General features: G+C 39.7%; 1 non-coding gene across 1 annotated transcript; it reads right to left on the bottom strand.

The window, feature by feature from the left end:
- Positions 1–7,323: 7,323 nt before the first annotated feature.
- On the bottom strand, positions 7,324–7,449 carry LOC132506564 (U6atac minor spliceosomal RNA). Its single transcript, XR_009535887.1, has one exon. It is a non-coding gene; the product is annotated as a U6atac minor spliceosomal RNA (small nuclear RNA).
- Between the last annotated feature and the right edge of the window lie 7,074 nt (positions 7,450–14,523).

The following is a 14,523-nucleotide window of genomic DNA, read 5'->3' as shown; positions in this document are numbered from 1 at the left end:
TTTTTTTTTCATTTTAACATCTTTATTGGAGTATAATTGCTTTACAATGGTATGTTAGTTTCAGCTTCACAACAAAATGAATCAGTTATATATATACATATGTTCCCATATCTCTTCCCGCTTGCATCTCCCTCCCTCCCATGCTCCCTATCCACCCCTACAGGCGGTCACAAAGCACCGAGCTGATCTCCCTGTGCTATGCGGCTGCTTCCCACTAGCTATCTACCTTACGTTTGGTAGTGTTTATATGTCCATGCCTCTCTCTCGCTTTGTCACCGTTTACCCTTCCCCCTCCCCATAGCCTCAAGTCCATTCTCTAGTAAGTCCGTGTCTTTATTCCTGTTTCACCCCTAGGTTTTTCATGACATTTTTTTTTCTTAAATTCCATATATATGTGTTAGCATACGGTATTTGTCTCTCTCTTTATGACTTACTTCACTCTGTATGACAGACTCTAGGTCTATACACCTCATTACAAATAGCTCAATTTCGTTTCTTTTTATGGCTGAGTAATATTCCATTGTATATATGTGCCACATCTTCTTTATCCATTCATCCGATGATGGGCACTCAGGTTGTCTCCATCTCTGGACTACTGTAAATAGAGCTGCAATGAACATTTTGGTACATGACTCTTTTTGAATTATGGTTTTCTCAGGGTATATGCCCAGTAGTGGGACTGCTGGGTCATATGGTAGTTCTATTTGTAGTTTTTTAAGGAACCTCCATACTGTTCTCCACAGTGGCTGTATCAATTTACATTCCCACCAACAGTGTAAGAGGGTTCCCTTTTCTCCACACCCTCTCCAGCATTTATTGTTTCCAGATTTTTTGATGATAGCCATTATAACTGGTGTGAGATGATATCTCATTGTAGTTTTGATTTGCATTTCTCTAATGATTAGTGATGTTGAGCATTCTTTCATGTGTTTGTTGGCACTCTGTATATCTTCTTTGGAGAAATGTCTGTTTAGGTCTTCTGCCCATTTTTGGATTGGGTTCTTTGTTTTTTTGTTATTGAGCTGCATGAGCTGCTTATAAATTTTGGAGATTAATCCTTTGTCAGTTGCTTCATTTGCAAATATTTTCTCCCATTCTGAGGGTTGTCTTTTGGTCTTCTTTATGGTTTCCTTTGCTGCGCAAAAGCTTTTAAGTTTCATTAGGTACCATTTGTTTATATTTCCATTTGTCTAGGAGGTGGGTCAAAAAGGACCTTGCTGTGATTTATGTCATAGAGTGTCCTGCCTATGTTTTCCTCTAAGAGTTTGATAGTTTCTGGCCTTACATTTAGGTCTTTAATCCATTTTGAGCTTATTTTTGTGTATGGTGTTAGGGAGTGATCTAATCTCATACTTTTACATGTAGCTGTCCAGTTTTCCCAGCACCACTTATTGAAGAGGCTGTCCTTTCTCTACTGTACATTCCTGCCTACTTTGTCAAAGATAAGGTGACCATATGTGCGTGGGTTTATCTCTGGGCTTTCTATCCTGTTCCATTGATCTATCTTTCTGTTTTTGTGCCAGTACCATACTGTCTTGATTACTGTAGCTTTGTAGTATAGTCTGAAGTCAGGAAGCCTGATTCCTCCAGCTCCGTTTTTCGTTCTCAAGATTGCTTTGGCTATTCGGGGTCTTTTGTGTTTCCATACAAATTGTGAAATATTTTGTTATAGTTCTGTGAAAAATGCCAGTGGTAGTTTGATAGGGATTGCATTGTATCTGTAGATTGCTTTGGGTAGTAGAGTCATTTTCACAATGTTGATTCTTCCAATCCAAGAACATGGTATATCTCTCCATCTATTTGTATCATCTTTAATTTCTTTCATCAGTGTCTTATAATTTTCTGCATACAGGTCTTTTGTCTCCTCAGGTAGGTTTATTCCTAGATATTTTATTCATTTTGTTGCAATGGTAAATGGGAGTGTTTTCTTGATTTCACTTTCAGATTTTTCATCCTTAGTGTATAGGAATGCCAGAGATTTCTGTGCATTAATTTTGTATCCTGCTACTTTACCAAATTCATTGATTAGCTCTAGTAGTTTTCTGGTAGCAGCTTTAGGATTCTCTATGTATAGTATCATGTCATCTGCAAACAGTGACAGCTTTACTTCTTCTTTTCCGATTTGGATTCCTTTTATTTCCTTTTCTTCTCTGATTGCTGTGGCTAAAACTTCCAAAACTATGTTGAATAAGAGTGGTGAGAGTGGGCAACCTTGTCTTTTTCCTGATCTTAGTGGAAATGCTTTGAGTTTTTCACCATTGAGGACGATGTTGGCTGTGGGTTTGTCATATATGGCCTTTATTATGTTGAGGGAAAGTTCCCTCTATGCCTACTTTCTGCAGGGTTTTTATCATAAATGGGTGTTGAATTTTGTCAAAAGCTTTCTCTGCATCTATTGAGATGACATATGGTTTTTCTCCTTCAATTTGTTAATACGATGTATCACGTTGATTGATTTGCGTATATTGAAGAATCCTTGCATTCCTGGAATAAACCCCACTTGATCATGGTGTATGATCCTTTTAATATGCTGTTGGATTCTGTTTGCTAGTATTTTGTTGAGGATTTTTGCATCTATGTTCATCAGTGATATTGGCCTGTAGTTTTCTTTCTTTGTGACATCCTTGTCTGGTTTTGGTATCAGGGTGATGGTGGCCTCATAGAATGAGTTTGGGAGTGTTCCTCCCTCTGCTATATTTTGGAAGAGTTTGAGAAGGATAGGTGATAGCTCTTCTCTAAATGTTTGATAGAATTTGCCTGTGAAGCCAATTGGTCCTGGGCTTTTGCTTGTTGGAAGATTTTTAATCACAGTTTCAATTTCAGTGCTTGTGATTGGTCTGTTCATATTTTCTATTTCTTCCTGATTCAGTCTTAGCAGGTTGTGCCTTTCTAAGAATTTGTCCATTTCTTCCAGGTTGTCCATTTTATTGGCATAGAGTTGCTTGTAGTAATCTCTCATGATCTTTTGTATTTCTGCAGTGTCAGTTGTTACTTCTCCTTTTTCATTTCTAATTCTATTGATTTGAGTCTTCTCCCTTTTTTTCTTGATGAGTCTGGCTAATGGTTTATCAATTTTGTTTATCCTTTCAAAGAACCAGCTTTTAGTTTTATTGATCTTTGCTATCGTTTCCTTCATTTCTTTTGCATTTATTTCTGATCTGATTTTTATGATTTCTTTCCTTCTGCTAACTTTGGGGTTTTTTTTGTTCTTCTTTCTCTAATTGCTTTAGGTGCAAGGTTAGGTTGTTTATTCAAGATGTTTCCTGTTTCTTAAGGTAGGATTGTATTGCTATAAACTTCCCTCTTAGAACTGCTTTTGCTGCATCCCATAGATTTTGAGTCGTCGTGTCTCCATTGTCATTTGTTTCTAGGTATTTTTTGGTTTCCTCTTTGATTTCTTCAGTGATCACTTCGTTATTAAGTAGTGTATTGTTTAGCCTCCATGTGTTTGTATTTTTTACAGATCTTTTCCTGTAATTGATATCTAGTCTCATAGCATTGTGGTCGGAAAAGATACTTGATACAATTTCGATTTTCTTAAATTTACCAAGGCTTGATTTGTGACCCAAGATATGATCTATCCTGGAGAATGTTCCATGAGCACTTGAGAAAAATGTGTATTCTGTTGTTTTTGGATGGAATGTCCTATAAATATCAATTAAGTCCATCTCATTTAATGTATCATTTAAAGCTTGTGTTTCCTTATTTATTTTCATTTTGGATGATCTGTCCATGGGTGAAAGTGGGGTGTTAAAGTCCCCTACTATGAATGTGTTACTATCGATTTCCCCTTTTATGGCTGTCAGTATTTCCCTTATGTATTGAGGTGCTCCTATGTTGGGTGCATAAATATTTACAATTGTTATATCTTCTTCTTGGATCGATCCCTTGATCATTATGTAGTGTTCTTCTTTGTCTCTTCTAATAGTCTTTGTTTTAAAGTCTATTTTGTCTGATATGAGAATTGCTACTCCAGCTTTCTTTTGGTTTCCATTTGCATGAAATACCTTTTTCCATCCCCTTACTTTCAGTCTGTATGTGTCTCTAGGTCTGAAGTGGGTCTCTTGTAGACAGCAAGTATATGGGTCTTGTGTTTGTATCCATTCAGCCAATCTGTGTCTTTTGGTGGGAGCATTTAGTCCATTTACATTTAAGGTAATTATCAATATGTGTGTTCCCATTCGCATTTTCTTAATTGTTTTGGGTTCGTTATTGTAGGTCTTTTCCTTCTTTTGTGTTTCTTGCCTAGAGAAGTTCCTTTAGCAGTTGTTGTAGAGCTGGTTTGGTGGTGCTGAACTCTCAGCTTTTGCTTTTCTGTAAAGGTTTTAATTTCTCCATCAAATCTGAATTAGATCCTTGCTGGGTAATCTTGGTTGCAGGTTTTTCTCCTTCAACACGTTCAATATGTCCTGCCAGTCCCTTCTGGCTTGCAGAGTTTCTGCTGAAAGATCAGCTGTTAACCTTATGGGAAGTCCCTTGTGTGTTATTTGTTGTTTTTCCCTTGCTGCTTTTAATATGTTTTCTTTGTATTTAATTTTTGACAGTTTGAATAATATGTGTCTTGGCGTATTTCTCCTTGGATTTATCCTGTATGGGACTCTCTGTGCTTCCTGGACTTGATTAACTATTTCCTTTCCCATATTAGGGAAGTTTTCAACTATAATCTCTTCAAAGATTTTCTCAGTCCCTTTCTTTTTCTCTTCTTCTTCTGGAACCCCTATAATTCGAATGTTGGTGCGTTTAATGTCCCAGAGGTCTCTGAGACTGTCCTCAGTTCTTTTCATTCTTTTTTCTTTATTCTGCTCTGCAGTAGTTATTTCCACTATTTTGTCTTCCAGGTCACTTATCCGTTCTTCTGCCTCAGTTATTCTGCTATTGATCCCATCTAGAGTACTTTTCATTTCATTTATTGTGTTGTTCATCATTGTTTGTTTCATCTTTAGTTCTTGTAGGTCCTTGTTAACTGATTCTTGCATTTTGTCTATTCTATTTCCAAGATTTTGGATCATCTTTACTATCATTATTCTGAATTCTTTTTCAGGTAGACTGCCTATTTCCTCTTCATTTGTTAGGTCTGGCTGGTTTTTATCTTGCTCCTTCATCTGCTGTGTGTTTTTCTGTCTTTTCATTTTGCTTATCTTACTGTGTTTGGGGTCTCCTTTTTGCAGGCTGAAGGTTCGTAGTTCCTGTTGTTTTTGGTGTCTACCCCCAGTGGCTAAGGTTGGTTCAGTGGGTTGTGTAGGCTTCCTGGTGGAGGGTACTAGTGCCTGTGTTCTAGTGGATGAGGCTGGATCTTGTCTTTCTGGTGGGTGGGTCCACATCTGGTGGTGTGTTTTGGGGTGTCTGTAGACTTATTATGATTTTGGGCAGCCTCTCTGCTAATGGGTGGGGTTGTGTTCTGGTTCCCCGGAAGGGGGTGTGGACAGTGACCTGTGCTCGCACACAGGCTTCTTGGTGGCGGCAGCAGCGGCCTTAGCGTCTCATGTCTGTCTCTGGGGTCCGCACTTTCAGCTGCGGCTCGCGACCGTCTCTGGAGCTCTCTTAAGCAGCGTTCTTAATCCCCTCTCCTCGTGCACCAGGAAACAAAGAGGGAAGAAAAAGTCTCGTCTCTTGGGCAGGTCCAGACCTTTCCCCAGACTCCCTCCCGGCCAGCTGTGGCGCACTAACGCCCTGCAGGCTGTGTTCACGCCACCAACCTCAGTCCTCTCCCGGCGCTCCGCTCCGACAGAAGCTGGAGCCTCAGCTCCCAGCCCCGCCCGCCCCGTCGGGGGAGCAGACAAGCCTCTCGACTGGTGAGTGCCGGTCGGCCCCGATCCTCTGCACTGGAATCTCTCTGCTTTGCCCTCCGCACCCCTGTTGCTGTGCTCTCCTCCGCGTCTCCGAAGCTCCCCCACTCCGCCACCCGCAGTCTCTGCCCGCAAAGGGGCTTCCTAGTGTGTGGACACTTTTCCTCCTTCACAGCTCCTTCCCGCTGGTGCAGGACCCGTCCCTATCCTTTTGTCTCTGTTTATTTTTTTTCTTTTGCCCTAACCAGGTACGTGGGGGTGTTCCTTGCCTTTTGGGAGGTCTGAGGTCTTCTGCCAGCGTTCTGTAGGTGCTCCGTAGGAGTTGTTCCACACGTAGATGTATTTCTGGTGTATCTGTGGGGAGGAAGGTGATCTCCGAGTCTTACTTTTCCGCCATCTTCTGTTTCTAGATTTTTTGATGATGGCCATTGTGACGGTATGAGATGATATCTCATTGTAGTTTTGATTTGCATTTCTCTAATGATTAATGATGTTGAGCATTCTTTCATGTGTTTGTTGGCAGTCTGTATATCTTCTTTGGAGAAATGTCTATTTAGGTCTTCTGCCCATTTTTGGATTGGGTTCTTTGTTTTTTTGTTATTGAGCTGCATGAGCTGCTTATACATTTTGGAGATTAATCCTTTGTCAGTTGCCTTATTTGCAAATATTTTCTCCCATTCTGAGGGTTGTCTTTTGGTCCTGTTTATGGTTTCCTTTGCTGTGCAAAAGCTTTGAAGTTTCATTAGGTCCCATTTGTTTGTTTATTTTTGTTTTCCTTTCCATTTCTCTAGGAGGTGGGTCAAAAAGGATCTTGCTGTGATTTATGTCATAGAGTGTTCTGCCTATGTTTTCCTCAAGAGTTTGATAGTTTCTGGCCTTACATTTAGGTCTTTAATCCATTTTGAGCTTATTTTTGTGTATGGTATTAGGGAGTGATCTAATCTCATACTTTCACATGTAGCTGTCCAGTTTTCCCAGCACCACTTATTGAAGAGGCTGTCCTTTCTCCACTGTACATTCCTGCCTCCTTCATCAAAGATAAGGTGCCCATATGTGCGTGGGTTTATCTCTGGGCTTTCTCTCCTGTTGCATTGATCTATCTTTCGGTTTTTGTGCCAGTACCATTACTCCTCACTTTCTTGTCCAAGAATTGGCAAACTAAGGCCAAATTCAGCCTGCTGACTGTTCTTGCAAATAAAGTTTTATTGGCACACAGCCACCCCATTCATTTACAGTACGTATTTTCTATGCCTGCTTTTGCTCTGCAACTACAGAGTTGAGTAGTTGAGATAGACAGGGCTGCTGCACAGCCCATAAAGATTAGAACATTTATTATCTGGCTTTTAAAACAATTTCTCCATTTTATTCCGATATGTACTAAATATGCAATATGCTTTACATAACTCTAAAATACATCTAACAAACATTTTCTTCTAACACAGTATTTTTTTTAACATCTTTATTGGAGTATAATTGCTTTAGATTGTTGCGTTAGTTGCTCCTGTATAACAAAGTGAATCAGCTATACGTATACATATAAAAACAGTGGTTAGATGCCATGAAGTAGGTAGCAATGCCTTAACTGTATGCACGTTGTCAGGCCCCAGGGCCTCTTCCATCCTTGTCAAGGGGAGTGCTAACCTTCTCTCCTTTCATACAACACTGTTATCTGGCTTTTTACAGAAGTAGTTTGCCAGTCCCTGCTCTTGTCATATTGGCCTCCTCTCTGCCCCAAGATCAGGCCAGTCCTTTTCTCTTGCTTTAATCCTCCCCAAATGCTACTCCTGTTGGAGTCACTTTCCCTGTATCTTCCTGTGGGGACTCTTGCTCATCTTTCAGGCCTTGCTTCAAATGTCATTTCCCTCAGGGAACTCTGCTGAGCACCCCAGCTAAGCAGTCCTAACTTCATTCCTTGACCTCGTTGTTGTATGTGTTTATGTACTTTTTTGCATCGCCAGCCCTAGAATGGAGCTCCCCGTTGGTAAGGATGGTATCTATTCATTCATCTCTCACAGCCAAGGTCTAGCAGAATATCTGTCATGGAGCAGATGCTCATATAACAAATGAACATTCTAGAAGAAATTCAGCAGAAGATAAACTGTAGCCAGGAATCTTCTCTCTGACTTACTCCAGGAAAGCTCTTTCCTGTTTAAAGTGAGAAATACTCTTTTTAGAACCACCGTTACCTACAGATACAAAACTAGAGTTAAAAATATATTTATAGTTGTAGGAACAGATGTGATTAAGCTGTTGTTCAAAAGGATTAAGCTGAGCAGAAGCAAGAAGAACTACAATCCTGCAACCTGTGGAACAAAAACCACATTCACAGAAAGATAGACAAGATGAAAAGGCAAAGGGCTATGTACCAGATGAAGGAAGAAGATAAAACCCCAGAAAAACAACTAAATGAAATAGACAGGCAATCTTCCAGAAAAATAATTCAGAATAATGATAGTGAAGATGATCCAGGACCTTAGAAAAAGAACGGAGGCAAAGATCGAGAAGATGAAAGAAATGGTTAACAAAGATCTGGAAGAATTAAAGAACAAACAAACAGAGATGAACAATACAATAACTGAAATGAAAAATACACTGGAAGGAATCAATAGCAGAATAACTGAGGCAGAAGAATGGATAAGTGAGCTGGAAGACAGAATGGTGGAATTCACTGCTGCAGAACAGAATAAAGAAAAAAGAATGAAAAGTAATAAAGACAGCCTAAGAGACCTCTGGGACAACATTAAACGCAACAACATTCGCATTATAGGGGTCCAAGAAGGAGAAGAGAGAAAGGACCCGAGAAAATACTTGAGATTATAGTGGAAAACTTCCCTAACATGGGAAAGGAAATAGCCACCCAAGTCCAGGAAGCGCAGAGAGTCCCATACATGATAAGCCCAAGGAGAAACACGCTGAGACACATAGTAATCAAACTGGCAAAAATTAAAGACAAAGAAAAATTATTGAAAGCAGCAACGGAAAAAGGACAAATAACATACAAGGGAACTCCCATAAGGTTAACAGCCGATTTCTCAGCAGAACCTCTACAAGCCAGAAGGGAGTGGCAAGATATACTTAAAGTGATGAAAGGGAAGAACCTACAAGCAAGATTACTCTACCTGGCAAGGATCTCATTCAGATTCGATGAAGAAATCAAAAGCTTTACAGACAAGCAAAAGCTAAGAGAATTCAGCACCACCAAACCAGCTCTACAACAAATGCTAAAGGAACTTCTCTAAGTGAGAAACATAAGAGAAGAAAAGGACCTACAAAAACAAACCCATAACAATTAAGAAAATGGTAATAAGAACATACATGTCAATAATTACCTTAGGGCTTCCCTGGTGGCGCAGTGGTTGAGAGTCCGCCTGCCGATGCAGGGGACACGGGTTCATGCTCCGGTCCGGGAAGATCCCACATGCTGTGGAGCGGCTGGTCCCGGGAGCCATGGCCACTGAGCCTGCACGTCCGGAGCCTGTGCTCCGCAACGGGAGAGGCCAAAACAGTGAGAGGCCTGTGTACCGCAAAATGAAAAAATAATAATAATTACCTTAAACGTGAATGGATTAAATGCTCCAACCAAAAGACACAGGCTTGCTGAATGGATGCAAAAACAAGACCCATATATGCTGTCTACAAGAGACCCACTTCAGACCTAGGGACACATACAGACTGAAAGTGAGGGGACAAAAAAGCTATTCCATGCAAATAGAAATCAAAAGAAAGCTGGGGCTTCCCTGGTGGCGCAGTGGTTGAGAGTCCACCTGCTGTTGCAGGGGACACGGGTTCGTGCGCCGGTCCGGGAAGATCCCACATGCCGCAGAGTGGCTGGGCCCGTGAGCCATGGCCGCTGAGCCTGCGCGTCTGGAGCCTGCTCATCCGGAGCCTGTGCTCCGCAACGGGAGAGGCCACAACAGTGAGAGGCCCGCGTACTGCAAAAAAAAAAGAAAGCTGGAGTAGCAATACTCATATCAGATAAAATAAAGAATGTTACAAGAGACAAGAAAGGACACTACATAATGATCAAGGGATCAATCCAAGAGGAAGCTATAACAATTATAAATATTTATGCACCCAACATAGCACCTCAATATATAAGGCAACTGCTAAAAGCAGAAATCGACAGTAATACAGTAACAGTCGGGGACTTTAACACCTCACTTACACCAATGGACAGATCATCCAAACAGAAAATTAGTAAGGAAACACAAGCTTTAAATGACACGATAGACCAGATAGATTTGATTGATATTTATAGGACATTCCATCCAAAAACAGCAGATTACACCTTCTTCTCAAGTGCTCATGGAACATTCTCCAGGATAGATCACATCTTGGGTCACAAATCAAGCCTCAGTAAATTTAAGAAAATTGAAGTCATATCAAGCATCTTTTCTGACCACAATGCTATGAGACTGGAAATCAATTACAGGGAAAAAAATGTAAAAAACACAAACACATGGAGGCTAAACAATACGTTACTAAATAACCAAGAGATCACTGAAGAAATCAAAGAAGAAATCAAAAAATACCTAGAGACAAATGCCAATGAAAACACAACGATCCAAAACCTATGGGATGCAGCAAAAGCAGTTCTAAGACGGAAGTTTATAGCAATACAATCCTACCTCAAGAAAAAAGAAAAATCTCAAATAAACAATCCAACGTTACACCTAAAGGAACTAGAGAAAGAAGAACAAACAAAACCCAAAGTTAGCAGAAGGAAAGAAATCATAAAGACCAGAGAAGAAATAAATGAAATAGAAACAAAGAAAACAATAGCAACAATCAATAAAACTAAAAGGTGGTTCTTTGAGAAGATTAAAAAAATTGATAAGCCATTAGCCAGACTCATCAAGAAAAAGAGGGAGAGGACTCAAATCAATAAAATTAGAAATGAAAAAGGAGAAGTTACAACAGACACCCCAGAAATACAAAGCATCCTAAGAGACTACTACAAGCAACTCTATGCCAATAAAATGGACAACATGGAAGAAATGGACAAATTCTTAGAAAGGTATAACCTTCCAAGACTGAACCAGGAAGAAACAGATAATATGAACAGACCAATCACAAGTAATGAAATTGAAACTGTAATTCAAAATCTTCCAACAAACAAAAGTCCAGGACCAGATGGCTTCACAGGTGAATTCTATCAAACGTTTAGAGAAGAGCTAACACCTATCCTTCTCAAACTCTTCCAAAAAATTGCAGAGGAAGGAACACTCCCAAACTCATTCTATGAGGCCACAATCATCCTGATACCAAAACCAGACAATGATACTACAAAAAAAGAAAATTACAGACCAATATCACTGATGAATATAGATGCAAAAATCCTCAACAAAATACTAGCAAACAGAATCCAACAACACATTGAAAGGATCACACACCATGATCAAGTGGGATTTATCCCAGGGATGCAAGGATTCTTCAATATACGCAAATCAATCAATGTGATACACCATATTAACAAACTGAAGAAGAAAAACCATATGATCATCTCAATAGATGAAGAAAAAGCTTTTGACAAAATTCAACATCCATTTATAATAAAAAAACTCTCCAGAAAGTGGGCATAGAGGGAACCTACTTCAACATAATGAGGCCATATACAACAAACAAACAGCAAACATCATTCTCAATGGTGAAAAAATGAAAGCATTTCCTCTAAGATCAGGAACAAGACAAAGATGTGCACTCTCACCACTATTATTCAACATAGTTTTGGAAGTCCTAGCCATGGCAATCAGGGAAGGAAAAGAAATAAAAGGAATAAAAATTGGAAAAGAAGAAGTAAAACTGTCACTGTTTGCACATGACATGATACTATACCTAGAGAATCCTAAAGATGCCACCAGAAAACTACTAGAGCTAATCAATGAATTTGGTAAAGTTGCAAGATACAAAATTAATGCACAGAAATCTCTTGCATTCCCATACACTAATGATGAAAAATCTGAGAGAGAAATTAAGGAAACACTCCCATTTACCATTGCAATGAAAAGAATAAAATACCTAGGAATAAACCTACCTAGGGAGATAAAAGACCTGTATGCAGAAATCTATAAGACACTGATGAAAGAAATTAAAGATGATACCAACAGATGGAGAGATATGCCATGTTCTTGGATTGGAAGAATCAATATTGTGTAAATGACTATACTACCCAAAGCAATCTACAGATTCAATGCAATCCCTATCAAATTACCAATGGCATTTTTTACAGAACTAGAACAAAAAATCTTAAAATTTGTATGGAGACACAAAAGACCCCGAATAGCCAAAGCAGTCTTGAGGGAAAAAAACGGAGCTTGAGGAATCAGACTCCCTGACTTCAGACTATACTACAAAGCTACAGTAATCAATATAATATGGTACTGTCACAAAAACAGAAGTATAGATCAATGGAACAGGATAGAAAGCCCAGAGATCAACCCACGCATATATGATCACCTAATCTTTGATAAAGGACGCAAGAGTATACAATGAAGAAAAGAGAGCCCTTCAATAAGTGGTGCTGGGAAAACTGGACAGCTATATGTAAAAAATGAAATTAGAACACTCCCTAACACTGTATACAAAAATAAACTCAAAATAGATTAAAGAGGGCTTCCCTGGTGGCGCAGTGGTTGAGAGTCTGCTTGCCGATGCAGCGGACACAGGTTCGTGCCCCGGTCCGGGAAGATCCCACATGCCGCGGAGCAGCTGGGCCCGTGAGCCATGGCTGCTGAGCCTGCGCGTCTGGAGCCTGTGCTCCGCAACGGGAGAGGCCACAACAGTGAGAGGCCCATGTACCGCAAAAAAAAGAAAAAGAAACTGCCTCTCATACAAAGAACGCTGGCCATCAGGTTTTTCACACAAGCACTCAAAAAAAAAAAAAAAAAAAAACCATGAAAAACCAAAGCTTAAGGTTGTATTTATTCTAATAAGTTGGTACTGCAGGATTCAGAGTGATTTTCTTTCGTGCCTTTTAGCAATAGCAAGCAACAAAACAATCTTGTCATGGCACATCCTTCATCAAGAGAGCCAGTGAAAAACCCTCTGTATTTATGTGTCCTTACGTTTAAGATGATTTTAAATATAGGCATCATTGACATAGGAATGTCAGCTGTCCAGCTGTCTTTCATACACAAGGAACCTCACAGTTTAAAGAGTCTATGCAGACTACTCATTCGTTTAAAAAGAAAGAAAGAAAAGAAAGTCAGATTGGTTAAATTGGCAACATCGAACTGGTATCTCGACATCAGAACACAAAGGCAAAGGCAAAGGTGCCAGGCCATCCCAGGCACTTCCACCTTCTCAGCTTGTATAGGATGGAGCATGTTTTCTTTCATAATTATTCACAGCTTAGGCATGTAGCTTAAGTACCTACGACTTGCTTGGAAGCCAGGAGGAACCGGCTGTGCTGGGAGGGCTGTAAGATCAAGCCGTTTATGATTGTTCTTGGGAATTAGCTGATAAATAATGTACGTAGCATCCCACTGATTCAAGGAGCACCGGTTTGATCTTAGAAATTCTCTTACTGAATTTCTGTAAACAGATCTGAAATGATTTCTGAGAGACTGCATGCTTTTCTGTGCATTTTATTTAATACATAGGCACACGTAGGTAGTCTGATAAAGGCATGTGTGTTTGTGTTATTTCTTTTTCTTTTCAATTGGACACAACTATTTTTACCTCAAAGTGGTTTTAACCACAGATAGATGAAAAGTGTGCTCTTGGGTTGCTCTTGTGGTTTGATCTGAAATAAAAATAATGGATTGCCTTGTCCTATGTAAATATGATTTTTTAACATAGTGAAATATACTCATATTCAAAAATACGGCATTATGATTCTAACAGTTACATTATACACCTGAAATGTCTGGTGATATTGATGGAAAGGAAAAGTACTAAAGAAAAAAGGTTTGAGAAAACTGGGTATGAAATTCTGAAATGATGCATAATCTCATAGACAAGAGCTCGGCACACCAGGCTGTGAACAGGGAATAGTTACTTCCGATTAACATGTCGACAAGATGTCATTCATATATTCTCTGGGCTGCAACCGACAGGCCATTTACTGGGGTTACATCTGAATTGTTCAAATGAGGAATCAGAGTCAACTAAGGCATTTTAACGCATTTCATGTAAGCAATATTTTCCAGAAAGCACACTCACGCACCCTGCAGTGGATCTCCAAATGAAGGGCACACCCCGTAGAGCAGCACATGCCTCCACGCAACAGCACTTAGTCTCTGCCAAAGGAAGATGGCACAGGTGAACGAACTGGATCTAAAACTTTACTAATGAGATACTTTACATTCTAGTTTTCAGACTAAATGTTCTAAGGTTGATGTGTTTTATACTTAAGGTACCTTTTAATTCAAACTTACCACATTTTACATGCTGAATATCCACGTGGGGCTAGTACCTAGCATATCGGACAACACAGGTCTAAAAAACTCTAGGTCATCATTCCTGAAAGAAAAGCTTCATCTGTTAAAAAATAATAATGTAATAAGAGTAGCAGTAATAATAACAACGGCTAACACCGGTATGGTGCTTATTATGTGTCCTGTTCTAAGCACTTCACAGGTATGAATGCATTTACTCTTCACAAGTATGCTATGAGGATAGCAACATGCCTAACAGATGAAGAACATAAGACAAAAAGGAAGGTTCGTACTTGTCCAAGGCCACAACGAGACCAGAATCTCAGAACATACTAAAGGATCCAGGATGGAAGAGAGAT

This window comes from Lagenorhynchus albirostris, chromosome 15, assembly GCF_949774975.1.
Source record: "Lagenorhynchus albirostris chromosome 15, mLagAlb1.1, whole genome shotgun sequence".
NCBI lineage: Eukaryota > Metazoa > Chordata > Mammalia > Artiodactyla > Delphinidae > Lagenorhynchus > Lagenorhynchus albirostris.
Note: the sequence above shows the minus strand (reverse complement) of the source record. Positions and strands in the feature narration are given on the sequence as shown.